The 25,590-nt window shown below is 36.1% G+C and overlaps 1 long non-coding RNA gene across 3 annotated transcripts in view; it reads left to right on the top strand.

Annotated features, from left to right (window-relative positions):
- Positions 1-24,851, top strand: part of LOC105489980 (uncharacterized) — a 54,709-nt gene extending 29,858 nt beyond the window's left edge. The window contains exons 4-5 of one of the 3 annotated variants that reach the window (XR_011619912.1): positions 44-136; positions 23,275-24,851. This is a non-coding gene — a long non-coding RNA (uncharacterized lncRNA). Of the gene's footprint in view, positions 1-43; positions 137-9,179; positions 9,234-23,274 lie in introns of all 3 variants that reach the window. The other 2 variants (XR_011619911.1, XR_011619913.1) reach the window with 2 other exon arrangements.
- The last annotated feature ends 739 nt before the right edge of the window (positions 24,852-25,590 follow it).

Here is a 25,590-nt window from a genome sequence, read left to right as displayed (position 1 = left end):
TGCACATATTCATCCCCTATCATACTTTTCCTTGTTTTCCTAGCTGAAACAAGATGTGAATTTGGTCCTTGAAGAGTCAAAGCACTTGCATTTCATCAGTGCTACATGACAGATTTTTTATACTCCTTTTTGGCAGGTATGTTTCTTTGTCCCTCAATTCTATCTTTTTTGTTATCAATATTGGACAACTCTCTGGCCTTTTGTTTTGTTTTGTTTTTGAAAACATAGTCTTCTTCTAAGCCCCCTTATAGGTCCTTGATTTTATGTCTCAATGACCCTTTCCCTCTGAAGCTAACCATTTTTTTCATAATCTTGGTACTGATCCCATCTGCCTTTCTGAAGGACATTATGCTCATACTTGTCTTCCTCTGTTTAGAAGCATCAATTTTTATTTTGCTTTTTGTTGCTCTCAATGTTTATACATTTAAAATCTGTTTCTTTTCATCTAAATAAATAGAATTTTCACAGATTTTGTTGTACTTTGTAGCTGTTGATATACCTTGTATCATTCTTTTTAGCAACCGAAATCCATTTTGACCACCATTTTTTGACATCTCAGCGCTATTCTGATTCTGTTGGTAATTTCAACTGTTTTCCAAACATTTCCTTCCCCTTACTCTCACTGATGTGGATTGATTCCAATTTCTCTTGTGGTTCATCTTCCCTCCGTCACCAGGTCTCCTTTCTTCTTCCATCTCTCAACCATGGGAAATCTCCAAACTTTGTTTCTTGACCCTCTATTCTCAAACTTTATTTTGTAGAAGCTGCTATCCTCTATTTCTGTCTTAAATCTTCATCTATAAATCAATTGTTCCCAAATCCTAATCCTTTGCCAAATCTTTCCTTCAGGCTCCAGACTTTTAGTTCAAACTGCCTACAAGAAAACTTTTCTTGAAGTTTCCTAAAAAGTAAAAATTTAGTGTGACTATAGCCAAACTTATCATTTTTGTCCTTAAAAATGTCCCTTTTGTCCTCATCCTCCTTTCAAGTTGGGCCACTAGTACTCCTCAAAGTTCAAATGCTTGTAATTAATGACAAAGCCCAGTATAATTTTCGATAGGTTTCCCTTTCTGTTTTTATTGCCGCCTTCTTCAATTTTCCTTCCTACAGGAAGACTTCACAACTCCTGTGTGAATATGGTTGTCTCCTAGCTATATATTCTCTTTTACATCTTCCAGTTTTCTAAAACTACATCTTACCTTTCTCAATTTTTTTTTTTAATATTACCTTTCTCTAACTGTCTTTGCATTTAGTAACCCTATTATACATTTGGGCCCTTCTATTATTAATAGGCTATTCAGAAATCTGTTTACTAAATCAAAATAACACTATCAGTAATATACTCTACTGCCTTCTACAACTGACAGTATTCTTACTGCCTTTTAAAACTTACTATATATAAGAAAGTTAATAATGTTTGTTACACATCTCAGAAAAATATGCATAAACATAGCTAGCAGGCAGGCCATTATGTAAATAGAGAGATGAAAATGTTAATATACAACTGAATAGACATCTGTTGGTGATGGACGTAATCTCCCTGGCACTTAGCTTTGTTCTTCTCTATCAAAGTTTATGGGGAGAGGGTTTGTGAAAAAAGCTTTGATACTGTCTTATTCTCTTATGGCATTGTATGGTTTAGCACTCAAGTGGTTTCCTAGTACTTTATAAATTTTATTCTTTTAATTGCCTCCATATGAATGGAAGCTATAATACCTGTCATCTTGGCTAGCATATCTAGCTTCACTGTAAGAGTAAAGCCAAAACCAAAACAAAACAACTATAATTTATTTACAATTTTATTAGAGACAATTTTATATACTAATTTTATATTAAAATTTAGACTGATATAGGCAATTTGAAGGTAGAAATTTAAGGCAAGTAAAGTAATAGTTTGGTAAGGGTATTCTACATCATTAGATAATTGGAAACATGTACTTAGTTTTTTCTGTTTTTAAATTTGAGCCCTTTGACAAGAATTCAAGTTATACAGTTATTTTTTTTTTAATGAAGCCTAAGTAGTCTTCAGTCTAAGTCATCTTAGATCTAAATGTGTTTACACATGATTTTTAAAACTTAATAACTATATAACCAACTAAAATTTAGCAAATTCTGAAAAACGGTCGTACAACCCATCTGTTAATATTTAAATATTCTCCTTTAATCTTTTTAAAAATGTTTATGCGTTTTGCATGCCTGTAATCATAGTGTTTATGATTTTTTTCTAGTGGAATTTAAAAGACAACACTGTATCACAACTATTTCCCCTGCATGTGCTTCATAGCTTCCATGCTTCTCTGAGTTTTGTTAACAACAACGTCTAAGGAGTGAGCAGGGTAAAGTCTAATGACACACAGCCAAAGAATTTCCTTGCCTTGATAATAGGCCAGCTGCCCATTAACTTACCAGCTTCTAGCTCACTGTCACACACTATTGTATGACATTTGTTCTAAAATTGTTAAACTATGGGAATAATTAAGGCTCATTGCCTTGAGATTTAAAAACATAAAATTGGCTTTATGTGAGAGAGTCTTCCTAATGTAATGCAGACAGAATAAAACAGGAGTAATGTTTCTATCTGTGAAATAAATTCTCAATTTAAACATCCTTATGCTGAGAAGAAAACATCCAACTATTCCAGTGTATAGAGATGCAAGAAATTTGATCTTTTTCCCTTGACATTTCTGTCATATTCAGCCATCATCCTGGGCTGTCAGCACCAGCCCCATTACTTAAAAATCCTGTTTGATCTGTGTTCATCAATTACTGCATCAGCAGCTCTACCTCTTAGTTAGTTTGAATGAACTTAAGAAGAAATGGGCCTCAGTTAACTAAACACTTGTTTATCTTTTTAGTGTGTGATACCCTATACTTTCCTCTTGTATTGGCAAAAAATATTATTTTGTTTGGTCTATTTATTTGCTTCCCTTCTCAAGGTCCTGTACTTTCCATGTATTTCAAATTATATTTTGGTTGTTATTTGAGGGTTATTTTTATAGAATGTTAGTTTTGTTTTTATTATTCATTATTATTTCTCATTTTATCTTTAAAAAATTATATTTTTGGTGACTACATCTGTATTTAATATTTAATTGAAATATGTTTACCTTCATCCATTCATTCATCAATTTACCACTTATTTATTCATTAATTGTAGCCCTCTTTTATGGCAGGAAAAAAGTTTGATTACTTTTATTGAGTTGATTCACTTACTTTGGTTTTAAGAAAGGACCGATTTAGTCAAATAATGATTTGTGATCAGGTGATTTTTCCAAAGCAATCATGTATGAAATCAGAATCTGTTTATTTCATTGAAATGGAGTTATGTAGCATATCTTGTTGATAATATAAAATACATTTTCTAATAATTACTTTTTGTTTTTAATATCTTCATTTTAAGAGCTCACAAATTTTGTTTTCTAAATTGTATATTGAGATTAAATTAGCATTGTTTCTATTTAGAAAATAAAGTGTTTATTTTTTACAGGTTAGTTGTCACAATGTTTTACTGTACTTACTGGTGCTACTAACTGGTATATAAATATGTTTTAAAATTTGGGCTTATTTGTCTTTTGCTTATGCAAGGGTACTAAGTCTCATTTTCTTCTTTTATTTATTTATTTTTTTCAGGCCTTGTTTTCGTTAATCTTTTTTTCTGACCTGTATGTAAAAACAAACAATTATTTCATTTTCTCATCCTCTTCAATCCTTTTTGCAAAATTCTTCCTTTTTAAAATATGATTCTCTAGATAGTCTTTAAATATAAACTTACACCATTATTTTGGTCTAGCTCTTTACGGCCAGTTTATCACAATTTAAATCCGGAGTATACTGGATTGAGGCCAAGTAAACATTGTTGTGATATCACAATTTTCTCTTCTCTGGCTCACTGTGGCCATACTCCCGATAATGTTTCATGTTGTGTTTCGCAGGGGAAAATGTATTTCTTCACAAGAATATTTTAAGTTTAGTGCCAGCCATTCTTTGCCACTCTTATTAGAGACATTTGCCCTTTGCCTAGTACACATTTGTTGAAAACACTTCCATGAATAATTATCTCTTCCTACACTATTTAAACTCAAAGTTATTCATGTACATCTAATCAACTGAGAATAAAATCCCATTTTTTAGAATTTGTTTGGATTTCTTCACAGCAATGAGTAATTGTTGCTAAAGGAAGATTTACTGGGACAAGAAGCATGATCAGTCCAATTTCATCAGATTTATATTTTAGGTCTGAGGCATTCCATTCCTTGGGATAATGGTTTTCCAGCCTACCCACTCAAAATGCATTTATAATTTAACATATATATGCCTAATAGTTGCACAAATTTTCTTTAAATTACATTAATTTTGGTATTGTATGAAGTGACTTCCACTTTTGTTTCTATAATAATTGAGTTTGATTTATCATAGCTTGCCATGCAACCACTGACCAGAAAACATTTACATCATAAATCAGAGATCAATAGTTACGACAAATTTCCTTCTATTATATTAATTTACACTTCCACAGTTTATAGAAACACCTATTTTCCCATTTTCTTGCCAGTACAGAGCTTCTTATCTGTTCTTGTTGCAGCAGCCTGAACTTAGTTAGGGATCTGTCCATGTTTTCTCCCTTGGTCTCTCTGTATCTCTATTATACAATTAATATTTAAATACTTTCTTGCCTTAAAATATTCAAACAATACACAAGGATGTTAGTAAAATTTAAATTTCCCCTTCACTCTTTTTCAAGGGCTACTACTCTCAACAGTTTATAGTGAGTGTTTTGTAAATTTACTTTAAAACATATTTTGTGGATATGTACATGCCTATTTTTTACATACACATATTAAATTATATGCATTGTCTTGTCTTTTTTTCTTTACTTAAAAATATTGTAATGACATATCTATTTTTAATAGTTGCATGTATGCTATTATGTTCCCTTTTAGTCAACCTTTAGTTTGTTTCCATTTTTTCTGTATTATAACATTTAAATGAATGCTCATAATTGGTAATTCTGGGGCAGAAAAATAAAAATATATCTGACTTTATTGGATATTGTAAAATTTATAAACACTTTTTTACTAATAGTGTAGGTCACTTTTTCTAGGTCCTTAATTATTTTTAGCTGGTTTATCTACAAATTTCAGAAAGAGAATATGAAAATCTAATTTATTTTTTACTTTGTGGATTTGTCCATTTCTCCATTATGTTAATTTTGCTTCATACATTTCAAGGATATGTTTTCAATGATACACATCTATGATTACTATATATTCCTTGTGGGCTTTTTATTACAATTTTATACTCTTCTGTATTAATAATTTTTCTTTAATCTATTTTGTCTAATATTAGTATTATTTTACCAGTCTTTTGTTTTCCTTTGGTTAGTTTTCACTTAGAGTACTTTATTGTATTAGCTAGTGTTCTCCAGAAAGACAGAACCAATAAGATATATATAGATATTTAAGAGGAGATTTATTGTGATAATTGGCTCATGTGATTATTGAAACCAAGAAATCTCACAGTATGCCACCTGCAAACTGGAGATGAAAAAAGTTCAGTGGTATAAGTCAATCTGAGTCTCAATGAGCGGTGAAGCCAGCTGGGCTTCTGGGTCAGGTGGGGACTTGGAGAAGTTTTCTGTCTAGCTAGAGGATTGTAAATGCACCAAGAAGCGCTCTGTGTCTAGCTAGAGGATTGTAAATGCACCAATCAGCATTCCGTAAAAACGTACCAATCAGCACTCTGTGTCTAGCTAAAGGATTGTAAACACAACAGTCAGCACTCTGTAAAAATGCACCAATCAGCACTCCGTGTCTAGCTAAAGGTTTGTAAATGCACCAATCATCACTCTGTAAAAACACACCAATCAGAACTCTGTGTCTAGCTAAAGGTTTATGAACACATCAATCAGCACTCTGTAAAGCAGACCAATCAGCTTTCTGTAAAATGGACCAATCGGCACCCTGTAAAATGGACCAATCAGTAGTATGTGGGTGGGGTCAAATAAGGGAATAAAAGCTGGCCACTTGAGCTAGTAGGCAACCTGCTTGGGTCCCCTTCCATGTTGTGGAAGTTTTGTTCTTTCGCTCTTCACAATAAATCTTGCTGCTGCTCACTTTTTGGGTCCGCACTACCTTTATGAGCTGTAACACTCACGATGAGGGTCTGCAGCTTCACTCCTAAAGTCAGCCAGACCATGACCCACCCCCCCCCCCCCCGGGAGGAACAAACGACTCTGGACACACCACTTTTAAGAGCTCACAGCAAGCACACCCACTGCAAAGGTCTGTGGCTTCACTACTGAAGTCAGCAAGACCAGGAACCCACCAGAAGGAAGAAACTCCAGACACATCTGAATATCTGAAGGAACAGACTCCAGACACACCATCTTTAAGAACTGTAATACTCACCATGAGGGCCCGTGACTTCATTCTTGAAGTCAGCGAAACCAAGAACCCACTGGAATGAACCAACTCTGGACACACCAAGGCCAGAGAAGCAGGAGAAGTGATGGTATAAATTCTGGAGCCTGAAGGGTGGAGATCCAGGAACTATGATATCTAAGGGTGAGAGAAGATGGCTTAAGAAGAGCTCCCAGCTCAAAAAGAGAGTGAAAGAATTTCTTCTGTCTCTGCATTGTTGTTCTACTTGGGCCCTCAATGGATTGGATGATACCCACTTACATTGGTGAGGGTACATCTTCCTTACTTAGTTTACTGACTCAAATGCAAATCTCTTCCAGAAATACTCTCACAGACACACTCAGAAATAACATTATACCAGATATCTGGGAGTCCCTCAGCCCTGTCAAGTTGACACATACATTTCACCCTCACATCTTTCTTCTTTATCAATCTCATGTGTGTAGAACTAAATTAATAATAACTTTAGTTTCCAGTAGAGTCATCATTGACAGTCCTTTTCATTTTATTTGTATAAGTTTATTTTTTAAATAATTATTAACAATCATTTATGTATATATAAGTGTTACTGTCTTAAGTGTGTATAAGTTACAGTGTACACTATTTAGGGTTGGATTCATCATTTATTATCAAACCATCTTTTTGATAATTTTCAAAACTTTTGACTGGCTTCTTGTTATAGCTGTTATAGTTCATCACTGATTTTTACCTAAGAATGTGACCGACAAAGAACTCTCTTCAGGAGGAGAAATACTGGTTTTGTCATTTTATTTTTATTTTCTTGTGTTCTATTATTTGTAGTCCCTTGTTTTCTTGCAGAAATATTTGAAAATCATGTGACCATTTTGTGAGGATTAATAGAAATGCATAATTTTGGCAATCCACTTGATATGATAAATCAAAATATGAAAGAACAAATGAGTAATCTGTCAACATTTTGGGGTTGAGGAAATCTTATTCTTCCCCTGGGATATTTTATCTATCATATATGATTAATAAGCATTTGACATGCAAAAATGATGACACCAGTGTCAATTTGTATGTTACATATTAGTAAAGCATCATTTAAAATTTTGTTTTAAATACAGATTTCTTTGGTTTATTTTATTTTCCCTGTTACAATGAATTAGCTAATGTAGTGATTCTCAAAGTATGACCTATGGACATCTGGAGGCCTCTGAGAACCTTTTTGGAGGTGTATGAAATCAAAATTATTTTCATAATAATACTAAAAATTATTTATATTTTTTGCTGTGTTGACATTTGCATGGATAATGCATATACCATGGTAAGGAAAACTGCTATATATGTAGCATGAATCAAGGCAATGTGAAAAAAAAATCAAAACTATACTGGTAGACATTGTATTCTTTGTTGCCAAGCATATACAAAAAAAAGAGCAAGTTTTCCTTACAAATGTCTTGGAAGAAGCATTAAAATTATGAATTTTTATTAAATCTTGATCTTTGGTTACATGTCTTGTTAATATTATGTGTAAGTAGGAGGTATGCATAAAGCATTTGTGCTACATTGAAAGTGTAGTTGTATGACTGTGGCATTGTTGAGAACTGAACTGGCCCCTTTTTTCATGAAATGTTATTTTTTTCTTGAAGGAAACTGGTTATTCAGACTTGGGTATTTGGTAGACATTTTCTCACAAAAGGGTGAAGTGAGCTTGTCACTTCAAGGAACAAAACTGACAGTATTTGTGGCCAATGGTAAAATCTGAGCTTTTAAGTTAAAATCAGAAGTTTGAAAATGTGTATCCACCACTATAAACTTGACAGTTTCTCAATACTTAAAGACAGGGCCAGCTACATAATTTGCAGGGCTCAGTACAAAATGAAAATGTGGAGCTCCTTGTTCAAAAGCAGGAAAAAAAGTGCCACTAAGGTACTAAAATACAAAGCTTTTTTTTTTTTTTCCATTCCGAGGTCTGTCTCTTGACTTGCCATGGTGTTTCATATTTGCTATTTAATGTTGCTCTAAGTAAAAAAAAAAAGAAAAGAAAAAAGAAAAAAATCATAATTTTATATTATTAGCATGAACTTTACTATTTAAATTGCAAAATGCCAGTTTTATATGCAAATATAAAAACATTTGGTTTATATGCAGAATCACAAATTAGAACAATTTGTATTTCATAGTTCATACATGCACTTTTTTTTTTTTAATTCTCACCCGAAGACTGGAAATCATGCACAACCTTAATTAGCTGTTTTTATTTCATTTCTTGACACTTGCACATTCTGTCAACACTATATTTAGCTTACTTATGAGTAAGGAAGGACTGAAAAAAAAGGCACTATAAGTTGCCCTGTTTTTCCTTTTCTTACTCTCTTTTTCAGTGAAATTGTTGGCAATTACAGGAAAGGAACACCAGTAAGAAAAAATATGACAGAATTACCTGTCGGTCCATCTTTCTCAGAAGGTACTGCCTTCTTTCTACATTAGAAACAAGTTCTGGTGTGATTGAAAAGTGTGACCTCTGAGGACTGTTAGGACCCCCAATTAGTTGAAGCTTAGCAAGGTAACTGTGATAGTTTGAATGTTTGTCCCTTCCAAAACCCATGTTGAAATTTAATTGTCATTGTAACAGTATGAAGAGGTAGGACCTATAAGAGGTGTTTAGATCATGAATAGACCATGCCATTATCACAGGATTGAGTTCCTTATCATAAAAGTGGGTTTACTCCCTATTGCTCTCTCTCTTGCCCTCTCTTGCTCTTCTGCCTTCCACCATGGGGTGGACTCATCAAGAGGACTTTCGCTAGACAGGGGCCCTTGAGTTTGGACTTTCCAGCCTACAGACTGGTGAGCTAATTAATTTCTGTTCTTTATCAATTACCCAGTCTGTGGTATTCTGTTACAGCAACACAAAACAGACTAATACACTTACCTTGTACTTACTGTGAATCTCAGTAAATTCCCACAAGTCATGGGTTCACTAGAACTTTGTGATTGTGGGGTGTTATGAACACTAAATGCAATAATACACTGTAAATTTATATAATCTTTTTGGAAGATTGTACTTTTTATGGTATACGTCAATACTATAAAAATACATTTAAAAATCTGCTCTTAATTCAAGAATCTTAAATTCATGGAAATGTAGCATAAGGAAATGTTGAAATAAAAGTAAAAAGCTATATGTACAAAATTGTTTTTTATTGTATTAATTATCCAATATTAGTGGAAACTAGAATGAATCATTGCCCAATGAAGTGATTAAATATTATACAATCATGAAAATAGCAAAAAGCATATGTAAAATCATGGTAGCATGTTCAGTAAGTCAAAATCTTAATAAAAATTAGCAAACACTGGAATTATAGATGCATAAAATTATTAATGCTTTTAGATAAATTTCATTGGGGAGCACATGAAAAATAGAAACGTTATGCCAGGTAATAGGATCATGTTTAATTTGTTTCCATTTTGCTGAACATTCTTTAATATTGACTTTTCATGGTAAAACAAACACATAAACCAAAAATTCAAGAGGCTTTCTGAAATAATTACAGTGTAATGCATGGCATTTGGAATTGAGACTCAGGTTGGAGACCTGGCTCTCTCATTTATATTTATGTTGATATTTTATGTGATTTATATTTATATTTATGTGATTGTAGATCAGTAACCTCATTTTGTGAATCTTAATTTCATCATCAGTTAAAGATTTCCACTAGCTTTTTAGAGTCATGAGATTAAGATGGTGTATATCAAAGTGTCTATTTTTTTAACTTTTAAGTTAAGGGGTAGGTGTGTGTTTGTTATATAGGTAAACTTGTGTCATGGGAGTTTGTTATACAGGTTATTTCATCACCCAGATATTAAGTCTAGTATCCATTAGTTATTTTTCCTGATCCTTTCCTTCCTCCTCTCAATGGTAGTTTAATAGGAACAGCATTGAATCTATAAATTGCTTTGGGCAGTAGGACCATTTTAATGATACTGATTCTTCCTACCCATGAACATGGAATATTTTTTCATTTGTTTGTCATATCTGATTCTTTTGAGCAATGTTTTGTGGCTCTCCATGTAGAGATCTTTTATATCCCTGGTTAACTGTATTCCTAGGTATTTTATTCTTTTTGTGGCAATTGTAAATGGAATTGCATTCCTGATTTGGCTCTTGGCTTGATTGCCACTGATGTATAGGAAAGATAATAACTTTTTTTACATTGATTTTGTATCTTGAGATGTTGAGGAAGTTGTTTATCACCTTAAGAAAATTTTGAGCCAAGACTATGAAGTTTTCCAGATATAGGATTATGTCATCTGCAAACAAGGATAGTTCGACTTCCTCTCTTCCTATTTGATGGGCTTTATTTCTTTCTCTCGCCTCATTTCCCTAGCCAGGACTTCTAATACTATGTTGCATAAGAGTGGTGAGAGAAGGCATCCTTGTCTTGTGCAGGTTTTCAAAAGGAATGCTTCCTGCTTTTGCTCATTTAATATGATGTTGGCTGTGAATCTGTCATAGATGGCTCTTATTCTGAGATATGTTCCTTAAATAACTAATTTATTGAGAGCTTTTAACATAACATAGGGTTGAATTTTATTGAAAGCCTTTTCTGTATTTATTGAGAAAATCATATGGATTTTGTCTTTAGTTCTAATCATATTTATTGATGTTCGAATGTTTAAACAATTTTGCATCTCAAGGATAAAGCCTACTTGATCATGGTGGATACGCTTTTTGATGTGCTTCTGGATGATTCAGTTTGCAAGTAATTTGTTGAGGATTTTTGCTGCAATGTTCATCAATAATATTGGCCTGAAGTTTCTCTTTTGTTGTATCTCTGCCAAGTTTTGGTATCAGGGTGATGCTGGCCTCATGGAGTGAGTTAGAAAGGAGTCTCTCCTTGTCAATTTTTTGGAGTAGTTTCAGCATTAATCGTACCAGCTCTTCTTTGTACATCTGGTAGAATTCAACTGTGAATCCATCTGATCCTAGGTCTTTTTTGGTTGGTAGGCCTTTTATTACTAATTCAATTTCAGTGTTTGTTATTGCTCTGTTCTTGGGTTAAATTTCTTGCTGGCTCAGTCTTGGCAGCTTGTATGTGTCCAGGAATTAATTTATTTCTTCTAGATTGTTTAGTTCCTGTGCGTATATGTGTTCATAATATTCTCTGATGGTTGTTTGTATATCTGTGAGGACAGTGGTAAGATGCCCCTTGTCATTTTTTTTTATGTTTACTTCAGTCTTCTCTGTTTTTGTTATTAGTCTGGCTAGTGGTCTATCTACCTTGTTTTTTCTTAAAGAAGAAACAAAAACAAACAAACAAAAAAAAAACAGCAGCTCTGGATTCCTGGATCTTTTGAATGTGTTTTCATGTCTCAATCTCCTCCATTTCAGTTATGATTTTGGTTACATTTTGCCTTCTGCTGACTTAGGGATTTGTTTGCTCTTGGTTCTCTAGTTCTTTCAGTTGTGATGTAAGTTTGCTAACTTGAGATCTTTCTAACTTTTTGATGCGGGCATTTAGTACTATAAATTTCCCTCTTAACAGGGTCTTAGTTGTGTTCCAGAAATTCTAGTGTGTTATATCTTTGCTCTCATTAGTTTCAAAGAACTTTGTGATTCCTGCCTTAACTTCATTATTTACCCAAAATTCTTTCAGGGGCAGGTTATTCAGTTTTCATGAGATTGTATGGTTTTGAGTGAACTTCTTAGTCTTGACCTGTAATTTGACTGCTCTGTTGTCTGAGAGATTTTTATGATTTCAGTTCTTTTGCATTTGATAAGGAGTGTTTTGCTTCCAATTATGTTATCAACATTAGAGTAAGTACCATATGGTGATGAAAAGAATGTATATTTTGTTGTTTTTGGATGGAGAGTTCTGCAGATATCTATCAGGTCCATTTGATTGAGTACAGAGTTTTGGTTCTGAATATCTGTTAATTTTCTGTCTTGATGATCTGCCTAATATTTTCAGTGGAATGTTAAAGTCTCCCACTGTTATGTGGGAGTCTAAGTCTTTCAAGGTCTCTAAGAACTTGCGTTATAAATCTAGGTGCTCCTGTGTTGAGTGCATATATATTTAGGGTAGTTAGATATTCTTGTGGAATTGAACTCTTTACTATTATATAATGCCCTTCTTTGTCTTTTTTGTTGCTGTTGTTGTTGTTTGCCGTTTTTGTTTTTTCTTTTTTTTTTGAGACAGAGTCTTGCTCTGTCACCCAGGCTGGAGAGCAGTGGCGAAATCTCAGCTCACTGCAAGCTCCGCCTCCTGGGTTCACACCATTCTCCTGCCTCAGCCTCCCAAGTAGGTGGGACTACAGGTGCCCACCGCCACGCCTGGCCATTTTTTGTATTTTTGGTAGAGACAGGGTTTCACCGTGTTAGCCAGGATGGTCTCGATCTCCTGACCTTGTGATCTGCCCACCTTGACCTCCCAACAGCACCTCCCAAAGTGCTGTTTTTAAAAAATTTTTGTTGGTTTAATGTCTGTTTTGTCAGAAACTAAGATTGCAACCCCTGAGTTTTCTGTTTTCCATATGCTTGATAGATTCTTCTGTATAGATAGATTCTGTATTGATAGATTCTTATTTTGAGCCTATGAATGTCATTGTATGTGAGGTGGGTCTCTTGAAGACAGCATACTAATGGGTCTTGGTTCTTTATCCAGCCTGCCACTCTGTGTCTTTTAATTGTGGCATTTAGTTTGCATACAGTTAAGATTAGTATTGATAGATGTGAATTTGATTCTGTCATCGTGTTAGCTGGTTATTCTGTAGACTTATGTGATATCTTTATAGTGTCACTGGTCTGTGTATATAAGTGTGTTTTTGTAGTGGCTGGTAATGTCTTTCCTTTGCATATTTAGTGCTTCCTTCAGGGGCTCCTGTGAGGCAGGTCTAGTGGTAATAAATTCTGCAGCAATTGTGTGTCTGAAATAACCGTATTTTTCCTTCATGTATGAAGCTTAGTTTGGCAAGATATGAAATTCTGGGTTGAAACTTCTTTAAGAATGCTGAATGTTGGCTTCCAATCACTTCTGGCTTGTATGGTTTCTGTTGAGAGGTCGACTGTTAGTCTAATGGGCTTTCTTTGAAGGAGACTTGACCTTTCTCTCTAGCTGCCTTTAACATTTTTTCTTTCATTTTGACTTTGGAGTATTTGATAATTATTTGTCTTGGGATGATCTTCTTGTGAAGTAACTTACTGGAGTTCTCTGTATTTCCTGAAGTTGAATATTGGCCTCTCTAGCTAGGCTGGGGAAGTTCTCATGGATAATATCCTGGAATATGTTTTCCAAGTTGGCATTCTCCCCATCTCCTTCAGGGACACCAATGAGTTGAAGATTTGGTCTCTTTACATAATCTCATATTTCTTGGAGGTTTTGTGGGTTCCTTTTCATTCTTTTTTATGTATTTTTGTCAGACTGTCTTATTTCAGAAAGCCAGTATTCAGGCCCTGAGATTCTTTTCTCTGCTTGTTCTGTTCTGCTATTGATACTTGTGATTACATTATGCAACTTTTATACTGTTTTTCAGCTCTGTTGGGTCTGTTATATTCTTTTCTATACTGGTTATTTTGTCTGTCAGTTCCTGCATTGTTTTATTGTAATTTTTACTTTCTTTGCATTGGGTTTCAACATACTCCTGTAGCTCAATGATCTTTTTTCTTATCCATATTCTGATTTCTGTTTCTGCCATTTCAGCCATCTCAGCTCAGTTCAAAACCCTTGCTGGAGAGGCGATGCAGTCATTTGGAGGAAAGAAGGCACTCCAGCATTTTGAGTTTTCAGAGTTATCTTGCTGATTCTTTTTTCATCTTTGAGAGCTTATCGACCTTCGATCTTGGAGGTTGCTGACCTTCGAACGGGTTTTATTTCTTTTATCCTATTTAGTGACCCTGAGGGTTTGATTGATTGAGGTAGAAGGTGGATTCATCCAACTGGCTTTCTTTCTGAGAGACTTTAGGTGGCCATTCCTTAGCTCCCAACTCCTGGACTGTGTGCTCTAACTCTGGGGGACTTGTATTGGACCTCGAGTTTGTTCTCTGGATCTGGATCCTTGAGGTTTGGAATTCACTGCACTGAGGGAGCTGAGGTGCAGCAGCTATGGTAGAGTGCTAGTGGGTGTCAGAGTGCCTGCCTCTCTACAGGCATGTACCACAGTGGTAGAGGCAACGCAGCTGGGTTGGCAGGGGCCCATGCTGGCGACTGCACACAGTTGTGCTGGAGGTGGTGTTGGCTTGGGGTGAGGTGCTGGCAAGTTCAGGTCTGGGTGCTTTCTCTGTGCCCCACAAGCAGGAGTGATTGCTCATGGTGGGGGAGAATCTGCTGTTCTCCGTGCAATGTTATTACAAGGAAGGGAGTGAGGCTTGCTGGCTCTTTGTCCAGCAAATCTTTGCCTGCAATGGCAGGGCAGTAAGGAAAGGGTGGGCAGACTGAACTCCTGTGCCTGGGTGGGGCAAGGAAAGCAAACCTGCCTATGCAGACAGGTGCCAGCAAAGCAATGTAGGGAGTTACCATGGTCACAGTGGAAACTGCACTACGGGGAGGGAGCAGGTTGGCTGATGTGCCACCATAGGGGCCGCCTCTCTGAAGTTCTCCAGCTGGTCAGTGATGCTCTACCAGCACAGAAGCTATTGTTTAGGCCCAAGACTGCCCTGCAAGCAGCCATGGCCAGGCAGGGGCCTCAGGAAACGACAGCAGACCAAAGGGTGTTTAGATTTGACCAGCCCCATATGATGGGCAAGACCACCCTGCAGAGATCAGGTCCAACAGTTCCCCTAGGGCTAAAGTCTCAGTGGGAGCAACTTGAGCCTAAGAAGATGGCTGTCCCTGGACATGCTCTGCTGCATGTGTTCTCACACCAAACCCTCTGATTTCCATATCAGCCGGCTTCTACCCCTACTACTTCTCTAAGTTTTCTTAATTTTTCAAATTCTTTTAGCAGGTCTCTCTGCCAACTCATGAGTCAGTGGTGGTCAAGGGGTCTCCTCATGCCAGGGTTCCAGAGACCTGTGGCAAGAACAGGTTGCTCCTTGCCAGTTCAACTCACCCATTCCCCTGGTGCTGTTATGGTCCAAAAATGAGTTCTGGTGCACAGTAGCCCTGTGTGGATTTTCCAGCTTTCTCTCCCTTCGGCCTAGCTTCTGGGTCTTCCCTCTGTCCACTCTCAGTACTGTCCCTCTGAAGATCTGTTAAAAGCATGCCAACTGTCTCAGGCCCTATGTGGGAGCTGTTCCACCTGGCTGTGTCCTCCCCCTTCAAAAGTGTTTCTTAAAGTCCCTGGAGCATTGGTATTCAGTATATTTTAGTTTATTCTAAAATTAGGGAGACTTTCTTTTTCCTTTTAGTGTTTTTAAAATGCTAATAAACTTTGCCAAAGGCTTAACATGCTGGATGAGAGAAGGTTATACACTTTGGGAATTTTACTTGATAACTGCACTTACTGCTTTCAACAGTTCTGACTGCATATGTTTGAATGATTTTAAGTAGTAAATCCATTTTTACCTTCAAAGGCCATTTATTGTCTGGTAGGACAATGAAATAGATTCAAATGCAGGTGTGTATCTAGTTTAGGCAAAATATTTTGCTTTATCAAAAAGTAACAATCTTCAATAAACTTCTGTAAGAGGTCTTTCAATTTTAAATTCTTTAAATATTTTGCATTGTACAAATAGTTGCAAATGATTATAAATTCTTCAGTGCTATTTACAAGATTCTATGGAAACGTCTGTAGTCAACATTTTGGTGTAGTGGAAATAACACAAGAAAGGAATCTAAGACAATTGTGATCTTGTAAATTCAACATCATATCTTTCCTTTCATCTGTAAAATTAGGGGTTGCTTTACCAATTATTTAAGCTTTCTTAATTTTTTAAATTCTGTGATCTCATGACTCTATTTCTTTCTGTCCATTTATCATCTATCATCATCATCATCATCTATCTTTCTATCTAATGGCTGTCATACATTTCTTAACATAGATCAGGAACTTAATAAGACTTGCTTTTTTGTTGTTTGTTTGTTTGTTTTTGGATAAAGTTTCACTCTTGTCCTCTAGGCTGGAGTGCAATGGTGTGATCTCAGCTCACTGCAACCTCTCCGGCCGGGTTCAGGGATTCTCCTGGTTCAGCCTTCTGAGTAGCCGGGATTACAGGCAGGAACCACTACACCTGGCTAATTTTTTGTATTTTTAGTAGAGATGGCGGTTTCACCATGTTGGCCAGGCTAATCTTGAACTACTGACCTCAAGTGATCCACCTGCCTTGGTCTCCCAAAAGGCTAGGATTATAGGCATGAGTCACCGCACCAGGCGTAAGAGGTGATTTTTACATCTCTTATCAGTCAAGAGTGTGCTCACATATACTGCTGTGGACCTGAAGTAAACCCTGTTAAAAAGGCCACATAATTCCCTTAATATGATTGTCTTACAGGCTAAATTTCTTCCTTCTATATCCAATAAAGGAAAAAGTTATCTATCTCATTATTGTAGAAATGCCTATGATATTATAGCATAACCAAAACCAACCTTTCTTGGGAGAGGTGGGGCTGATAGTTTTTGAGCATTTATTATATTCCAAGCTCTTTTAAAAAAGCACCTTACATACATCATTATATCTAAAACCCAAAGTAATATTCTAACCAAATATCATTTAATATATAAGGAACCTGATACCCGGAGAACATAGAGAACTCTCCCCATGGTCACACAGTTAAATAGCAAAACTAGAATGTAAGCCCAGATCCACCTGTGTCCAAAGCCAGAGCCCTTACGCAATATGCTGCACTGCTTTATAAGAGGAGTCTGCTAAGGGATGTCTCCCCAAATGCCTCCCTTGTTTATAATCATACATTTATAGTTATTCATAGGTGGTCTTTTTAGAAGCAGAAATAAAAATATCTGTTTTAGGTTTCAGGACCCCAGTTTGCCAAGGTCAGAGAATAAAAACAGAAAGAGAGGAAGCTTTATGACAATTTTTCAAAAGGCACCTGAAATTGGAACAGCTATACTAAAATGAAAAATTGGAGCAAAGGACGATAAAGGGGGAAAATACAACAAAGATGTGATTAAGAAAGTATGTATATTGAATTATTAGACAGAATAGGGCAGAAAAAAGATGTTTTCACTAATGATGACTGATAGTTGGCAAAGATTTTTGAAACAAGATAACTCATTCTCCACAAGTCAAGTGACAGGACCAAGTCTAAATTTTAACAAAAATGTTGCTATGATAGAGTGCACTAGTATGAACATCACAGGAGTAGTTCTGTCTATTGATGTTTCCTGTGACTAAAGCAAGATATTACTGAAGTTGCACGTTCATCACTTTCTAAACCAGATGTCAGAGATCTTAAAACACTCCAAAAGGAAAAGTCCCATCTTTTATATTGTGGAAGAGATAAAGCACATAGCAGAAAATGTAATTCTCTTGAGGATTCTTCCCAAAGCGTTTGATAGAGCATACCATTTCTAATTTGGCTTTAAATAAATATCTGTCACAGAAATTTTAGCTTTTAGGTTCAATTTAAATCATAATCCCTTGTGTTAAATACATGTAAGGATAAAAGAGATTGGAATACAATGCTCTGCCATGAATCTGAAGCTTGACGACAGAGCAGATTTCAATCAGCAGTCTGCAAGTGAGCCAATGACGTTTCTGTGATACAACTCAATTGGGTGTAAGATGGTGAAGGTGGGGCCGTGGCCATGAATTTGGTTCATGTGAACTGCATTTGGGAAGTCTTAAACTATACATTAACTTCATTCCTCTTCTTTGATTTCCGACATTAGATTTTTATTTCCTGACCCCAGGGACAGATAGCTGGGTTTCTTATCATCATCTCTGGAGAGATCAGTACTTCCTATTTCCTTACTTATACACAATTGAGACTTGACTGTAATTTTGTTTTAAACATCTTGGTTTGGCCATACTCTCTTTTTCCTATATGTTACCTTGTCACTTGAAATTTTATTAATTATTTAATATTGGTAGAAAAGAAATGAGATGTATACTAGTTATCTCTTTCTTGTGTAATACATTACTCCAAAACTTAGTGGCTTGAAGCAACAAACATTTATTTTTCTCACAGACTGTAACCACCTGGGGCGGTTCAGGGTGGTGAGACAGAACCCTGAGAATGGTTCTGTCTCAGCGTTACTGACAAGGTTATAATTGAGGTGCTGGCCAGGTCTGGAGTCATCTCAAGCTCAGTTGTAGGGGGATCTGCTTCCAAGACCTCTCATTTTACTGTGGGTAGGTCTCACATCCATGTGCTCACTCAAAACATGGTAACCACTTTCTTCAGAGCAAGCAATACAATAGAGCAAAATAAAATAGGATTTAAGAGTGAAAAGGTTAAATTAAACATTTACTATCAAACCAAAATGACACAGTTTTGTTCTATAATATAATTTTAAATCTCATGCCCATTGTCTGTGGTCATAAGTCAGGAGTGTCAGAATTATAAACTTTTTTGAGTCATGTCAAAAAGTAGTCATTGTAAATTTCCCTCAGGTAAAAGAGTAAAATAATGATAGTTCTAGAATATAGAGAAATTTAACAATAAAACATAATAAATAGGATATAACATAATGAATTATATTAGAAATTAACAACATAATGCTGTAACCATGACATATCTGTGGCCTGAAACACATTTTTAAAACATGAAAGCCAGTAGAAATATATGTACTGAGCATTTAAGATAGAAAGTCAGAAAAAAAGGTCAAACTTGTGGAAAACCAGAATAATAATATTTATAAAAGAAATTAGTAAAATAGAACTAAGCAATGAATATTTGCTGGTTACATTAAATAAATACAAGAGCCATTTTTCTAAATGAAAGGAAAAACTGAAAATCCAAAACTACTAGCAAACATAATAATGATTTATGCAGAAGGATATTTATTGTGAAAGAGGGATACAGCAGGGTAAGTCATTATATGTCTAAATAAAGAATACTCTGTAGTATTTATAAATAATGTTTTGAAAAAATATCCTTTCTTACAAAAATAGCAAATACTATATGCTAATTTAAAAATTTTGGTAAAGTGCATAGATTTGATTATTTTGACTATCGCAGGTAGTATTTGATTATTTCCCTAACTTGCTGTAATTACCCCATCAAATAATATTATTACAGTTAAATAATAGTTGTCTTCTTATACTATGAATTTAAAAAAATATTTAACTTTACATTTTTGCTTCCTATAATGGCAGATTAGGTAACTTGGTCCAACTATCCCCTGGAAGTCAAATGAAAAACTTGTCAATATATAAACAATTTTGCTTGAAAGCAATAGGGAGATAGCATAATGGTGAGGAATTACCAGGCTGGGATGCATGGAAAGATTGAAAATCAGAGGAATTTGAGTTATATTTCCCCTGGGAGTAAGTAAAAAAATCTACGGGGGAGCTGACAGAATAAAACGATGGATGGCTCATTTGATAGCCTCAAGGCTAGAGTGAAAGCCTATGGGTGCAAGGCATACCAGTGAAAGCCCTGATGCATCTCCCTTACACTGAGATGGAACTCTAAAGAACCTCACTAGAGAGTAACTGTGATACCGAAGAAGACAGCTTCTTCAGGGACTGCGGTTCAGCTTTGTGGGCATCTCAGCTTTGAGTAATCCCAGATGGCTAGGTACTTTGAATATAATAATGTAAATACTTTTGGGAAAAACAAAATGTTTCTATTACCCAAACTATCTACAAAGCTTTGAAAATACTGACACACATGGACATAAGTATGGAAACAATAAACATTATGAACTACTAGAGGATGGAAGGAGAGGGGCTGGGTTACAAAAAATACCCAATGAGTACTACGCTTACTATCAGGGTGACGGGATCCATACTCCAAATTTCAGCATCAGGCAATATTCCCATGTAACAAATATGTACATGTACCTCTGTAACTAAAATTAAGGCTGACATTTTAAAAATGAAAATACAAAATTTAAAACATGAAATCAAAATACTAGTTATATAAGCTGTAAAAATAACATGACTGGAAAGTAGTATCAATAATGATAAGAATAGAAACAGATTCACTGGGGGAAGTTGTCAATTCCAGGTTTTAAAATAAGTATGCTTACTAAATTAAGAAGTTAAGGGCAGGAATAAAATAATTGAAGCTTGAAACTGGAAAGAACTACATTGAAATTCTATAACCGAGAAACCTAAACACCAAAGTGAAAAACTCAAATGGTGGAATTAACAGCAGACAAGAGAGAATTTGTGAACCAGATTAGAGATTAGAAATAAATTTCTAATAACAACACAAAATTATATATATATATAAGTCTAGAAAATATAAAAAGAGAAAAAAGAGAGATCATATGTAGGTCTGCTTATATGTAATTTGAACCCAAAATAAAAGAGAAGAGAGGATAGGACACAAATGATATTAGAGAACATAATGATAAAGAATTTGTTTTTAATTGAGGAAAAGCATCAAGCTTAGAAGCCTACAAATCCTACAAATCCCAAGTAGGAACATTTAAAAGAAAATCACTTCAGGATTATGATCATAGCAGTATTGAAGCTAAATTCAAAGAAAAAATATTAATATACATTATATGAATAAATTATTTTCAGGGAACAGCAATTAGAATGAAAGCCAACTTTTCAACAGAAATAATAAAGACAGGAAGGAAAAGAAATGGTATTGTCAAATTGGTGAAATGAAATAATTGCAAAACTACAACTTTTTGAAAATATTATTCAAGAGTAAGAGTAAAACAAAGACACTTTCTGACAAAGAAAAACGAGAAAAGTTTTCAGTGTACCATCACTGAAGAAAATGCTAAAAATTTTTTTCAGGCAGAAGAAAATAATCTAAGATACAGCTCAGAAATATAGAAAGAAGTATAGTGCATCAAGAAGAGTACATAAAAAAGTAAAGATGAACTAATATTGAAAGTATAAAATAATAAGAAAGATGTATTGTGGAGTTGAATTAATATTGAAAGCATAAAACAATAAGAATGATGTAATGTGGAGTCTAAAACATCAAGGTAATTAAAATGTAAGACTTAGCAGCATATGCTTTTGGAAGTGGGTAACTGGAGTTAAATGATTCTCAGGCCTTTCCTTCAGGAGGAAGGGAAATAAAGAAATTAATGAGAATTTGGCCTTCTGTCTTGGAAGACTGGGTGCCTAACAGGTCAATTTCTTCTACAATTAACAGTTTTCAAATTTGAAAAACAAATCAATGACACTAAAATCTAACATAGAACTCTAGAGGTTGAACAGTGGTCATAGACGTTGGATTGGAGTAGAAACCTGTAGCAAGTGACTGGCATATAAGAGTTCCCTGGATTTTGTGAGTTTTCCCTAAGAGTGGCCACAGGCATTGCCTTGAAAGCAAAAACAAATGCAAATCTGTGATAGAGAACCCAGTCCTTCTGGCCAAAGGTACTCATCAAGGAAGATCAAACAACCCAGGCTACCAGAGAATAAAGGAACGTACTCAGAAAGCTAAGGCACAGAGAAGTTGAACCCCAAGTCTCATGGTTTAACTCAGCCTGTCACTGGCTGACTATTGAACCTGTTGTGTATGACAAACTGAAAATAGTGTACATCCAAAGATTTAAGAATTGATCTGATACTTTGGGAGGCCGAGACGGGTGGATCACGAGGTCAGGAGATCGAGACCATCCTGGCTAACACGGTGAAACCCCGTCTCTACTAAAAAAAAAAAATACAAAAAATTAGCCGGGCGAGGTGGCGGCGCTTGTAGTCCCAACTACTGGGGAGGCTGAGGCAGGAGAATGGCGTGAACCCGGGAGGCGGAGCTTGCAGTGAGCTGAGATCCGGCCACTGCACTCCAGGCTGGGCGACAGAGCCAGACTCCATCTCAAAAAAAAAAAAAAAGAATTGATCTGATATCTGAGCCACCACCCACCACAGGTGTGAGAATTGACAATATGATTCTAAGTGAATTGCCTCCTAAAACAAAACAATAGTCCTTAAAACAATGTAATACAATAGAGTCTATAAAACATAACATTCACAACTTCCAGGAGACAATCTAAAATTACTCATATGTGTGTGTGAGAAAAATGTGGCTTTATTGCAAAGAAAAAGGCAAACAACAGATGACAAATTAGAGATAACCCAGATGTTAAAATTACATAAAGCATAGTGGAGGGTGTGTGGATAAGTGAACTTACTTATATGCAAGGTTTCTACATATTAATACTCTAAGTAGACTGAGAAAAATAAAGTGCACATAGTAATCCCTGGAGCAACCACTTGAAAAGAAAAAGCAAATAGATATAGTTAAAAAGCTAAATTCCAAAACACTACAAATAAAAGAAGACAAGAATGGGGAAAGAAAGAGGGAGAAATGTTATACACAGTGAACAAATAATAAAATGGTAGACCTGAATTTAACGTAATCAATAATGCCATTAAATATTGATTAAAAACACTCTAATTAAAAGGCAGAGATTATTAGAAATAAAGGAAGATGTAATTATATTCTATCACAAAGAGAAGCACATTAATATAAACAAGTTAAAAGTAATTGTTAGAAAAAGATATATCATGTAATAAGAAAATGTAAGCATAAGAAAACTAGTGAAACTATATTAATGTCAGATAAAATAGACTTGAAGACAAATTATTATTAACATATAAGTATTGATAATATAAAGAGTATTATTTTATAATGTTAAGAGGTGAATCGATTTGGAACATATAATAATCATGAATATGTATACACCTACACCTAATAATAGAACCTTAAAACATATAAAGCAAAACAGGATTAAAGGAAGAAATAAATAATTGGGTAATCATTTAAAAATTTCTCCCTGTCTTAGAAACTAATATACATATATACATACATATATTTGTTTTTGTTGTTGTTTGTTTTATCAGAGAACCTTGGAGAATTGCCAAGATTGCTGACTAGATGTACCAGGAGAAATATCACGCACTGAGAGACTGGGACATTGGAAAGACTATAACACACCTCTGAGCAGATCTTCTGATGGAAGACATTAAGAGTGGATGCAGAGAGGATGCAGATGCTGGGCTGAAGAGAGAGGAAGCTGGGAACCCTGCATATTGTGGCTGAGCCTCAGGACTTGTACCTGACCCTCAGAGACTCCCGGGGAAAGGGTGAGTTTACTGGTGAGGAGTGACCCACTCTCACCATGGACCCATTCTGGTAGGTCCCCCAACCTCTATGGGCATTTGAGATGGTAGGAAAAGCTGCTTAGAGAGGTCATATGGGCAGGACTCCAGCCTGTGCAGAGCCCAGAGTGGTGCGAGAACAGCCGCAGTGAAGCACAGCCAAGGACGTCCATCCTCCAAGGCTCACTATGCTTCTCCAGGATACTTTAGCCTCAATATGACTGTTAGAGCTAGACAAAGCAGGGAAGTCTTGCTCATGGGATGAGGCCTGATGCCTGATCTGATACTGTCTTGCCTGCTGGCCTCTCTTGGGGAGCCAGTCTGGTCATGCTTGCTTGAAATGCAACCTTGGACACCCAACAGGGGTGCTTCTAGGAACCCTCATCATAGCTCCTTCAATGGCAGACTGTGCCTGATTATCAGAGAACTCCAGCAGACCAGGCCCCACTTACATGAACCAGCTCACCCACAGCCTCACCCCATCACAGCCCTCCCATAATGCTTTACTGACATGCATTTGCTCATGGCCATCCTCCATCGCTGTGCTTGTATGAGTCCACCCTGTTGCTTCCCCATGCCATTAACATGCAGGTTCTGTGCACAGATGCTGGCAACACTGCTCCCCTCCGACCCCCACCACCACCACCAGCAATGCAGCCAGTGTGAATGCACACATGGACACAAGCAACTCCATCTCTGCTAGTGTACTGCCCTTGCTGTGCTGTCATCACTGGCATAAATATGTGCAAGAACACCACCTCCCTGCTCCCACAGTCGCCCTGCCCAAGTCAACGTGTGTGCACCCTGCCACATTGCTGTGACTGCTGGCATGCATGAGCCAGCATGGATCCCACTGCCACCACTCCAGTGACATGCTTTGGCCAGCACCCCTCCCCATCAGAGTGTGGTGGCCAGAGGACAAGAACAGCTCAACCTCTCCAGTGCAGCAGCTTCCTAACCTTGAGGGGCCAGAGAACAAGGCCAGGGGCCCAGTACCAGGCCCCAAGAGTTAAAACATGCAGCCCAGCAGTGTCGAGTGAGCCTTGGCTTTCTAAAATCTTCCAGAAATGAAGCCGGTTGACTGAACCCATCATATGCCACAATCAAACTCCCAGGGCATCAAAGAAGATAAAAGCCAAAATCTCCATCCAAAGGACAGTAATATCAAAGGTAAGAAAGAACCAGTGCAAAAACTCTGGCAACTCAAAAAGCCAGCGTGTCTTTTTACCTCCAAATGATCACTCCAGTTCTTCGGTGATGGTTCTTAACTAGGCTGAAAAGACAGAAATGACAGATATAGACTTCAGAATATGGATAGGAATGAAGATGATCAAGATCTGGGAGAAAACTGAAACCCAATCCTATGAAACTAAGGAATACAATAATGCAATCCAGGAGCTGAAAGATGAAATGGTCATTTAAGAAAGAACCAAACTGATGTGATAGAGTGACAGAGCTGAAAATCTCACTTTGAGAATTTCACAATACAATTGCAAGTATTAACAGCAGGGTAGACCATGCTGAGGAAAGACTCTCAGAGCTTGAAGACCAGTTCTCCAAAGTAACTCGGTCCGGCAAAAAGAAAGAAAAAAGGATATAAAAAGAATAAACAAAACCTCCAAGAAACATGAGATTATGTAAAGAGACCAAATCTCTGATGCATTGGCATCCTTGAAAGTGAGGGAGAGAGAGCAAGCAATTTGGAAAGCATATTTCAAGATAATGTCAATGAAAAATTACTCAACCTCACTAGAGAGTCCAGTATTCAAATCCAGGAAATGAAGAGAACCCCTGCAAGATATTATACAAGACGATCATTGCCAAGACAGAGTCGCCTGATTCTCCAAGGTTGAAATGAAAGAAAAAATGTTAAAGGCAGCTAAAGAGAAGGGACAGGTTGCTTACAAAGACAACCCCATCAAGCTAATAGCAGACCTTTCAGCAGAAATCCTACAAGGCAGAAGAGATTGAGAGCTTAGATTCAGTATTTTTAAAGAAAATAAAATCCAAATAAGAATTTCTTATTCTGCCAAACTAAGCTTCATAAGCAAAGGAGAA

This window comes from Macaca nemestrina, chromosome 2 (genome assembly GCF_043159975.1).
Source record: "Macaca nemestrina isolate mMacNem1 chromosome 2, mMacNem.hap1, whole genome shotgun sequence".
Taxonomy (NCBI): domain Eukaryota; kingdom Metazoa; phylum Chordata; class Mammalia; order Primates; family Cercopithecidae; genus Macaca; species Macaca nemestrina.
The sequence above is the reverse complement of the archived record's forward strand: the minus strand, read 5'-3'. Positions and strand labels throughout refer to the sequence as shown.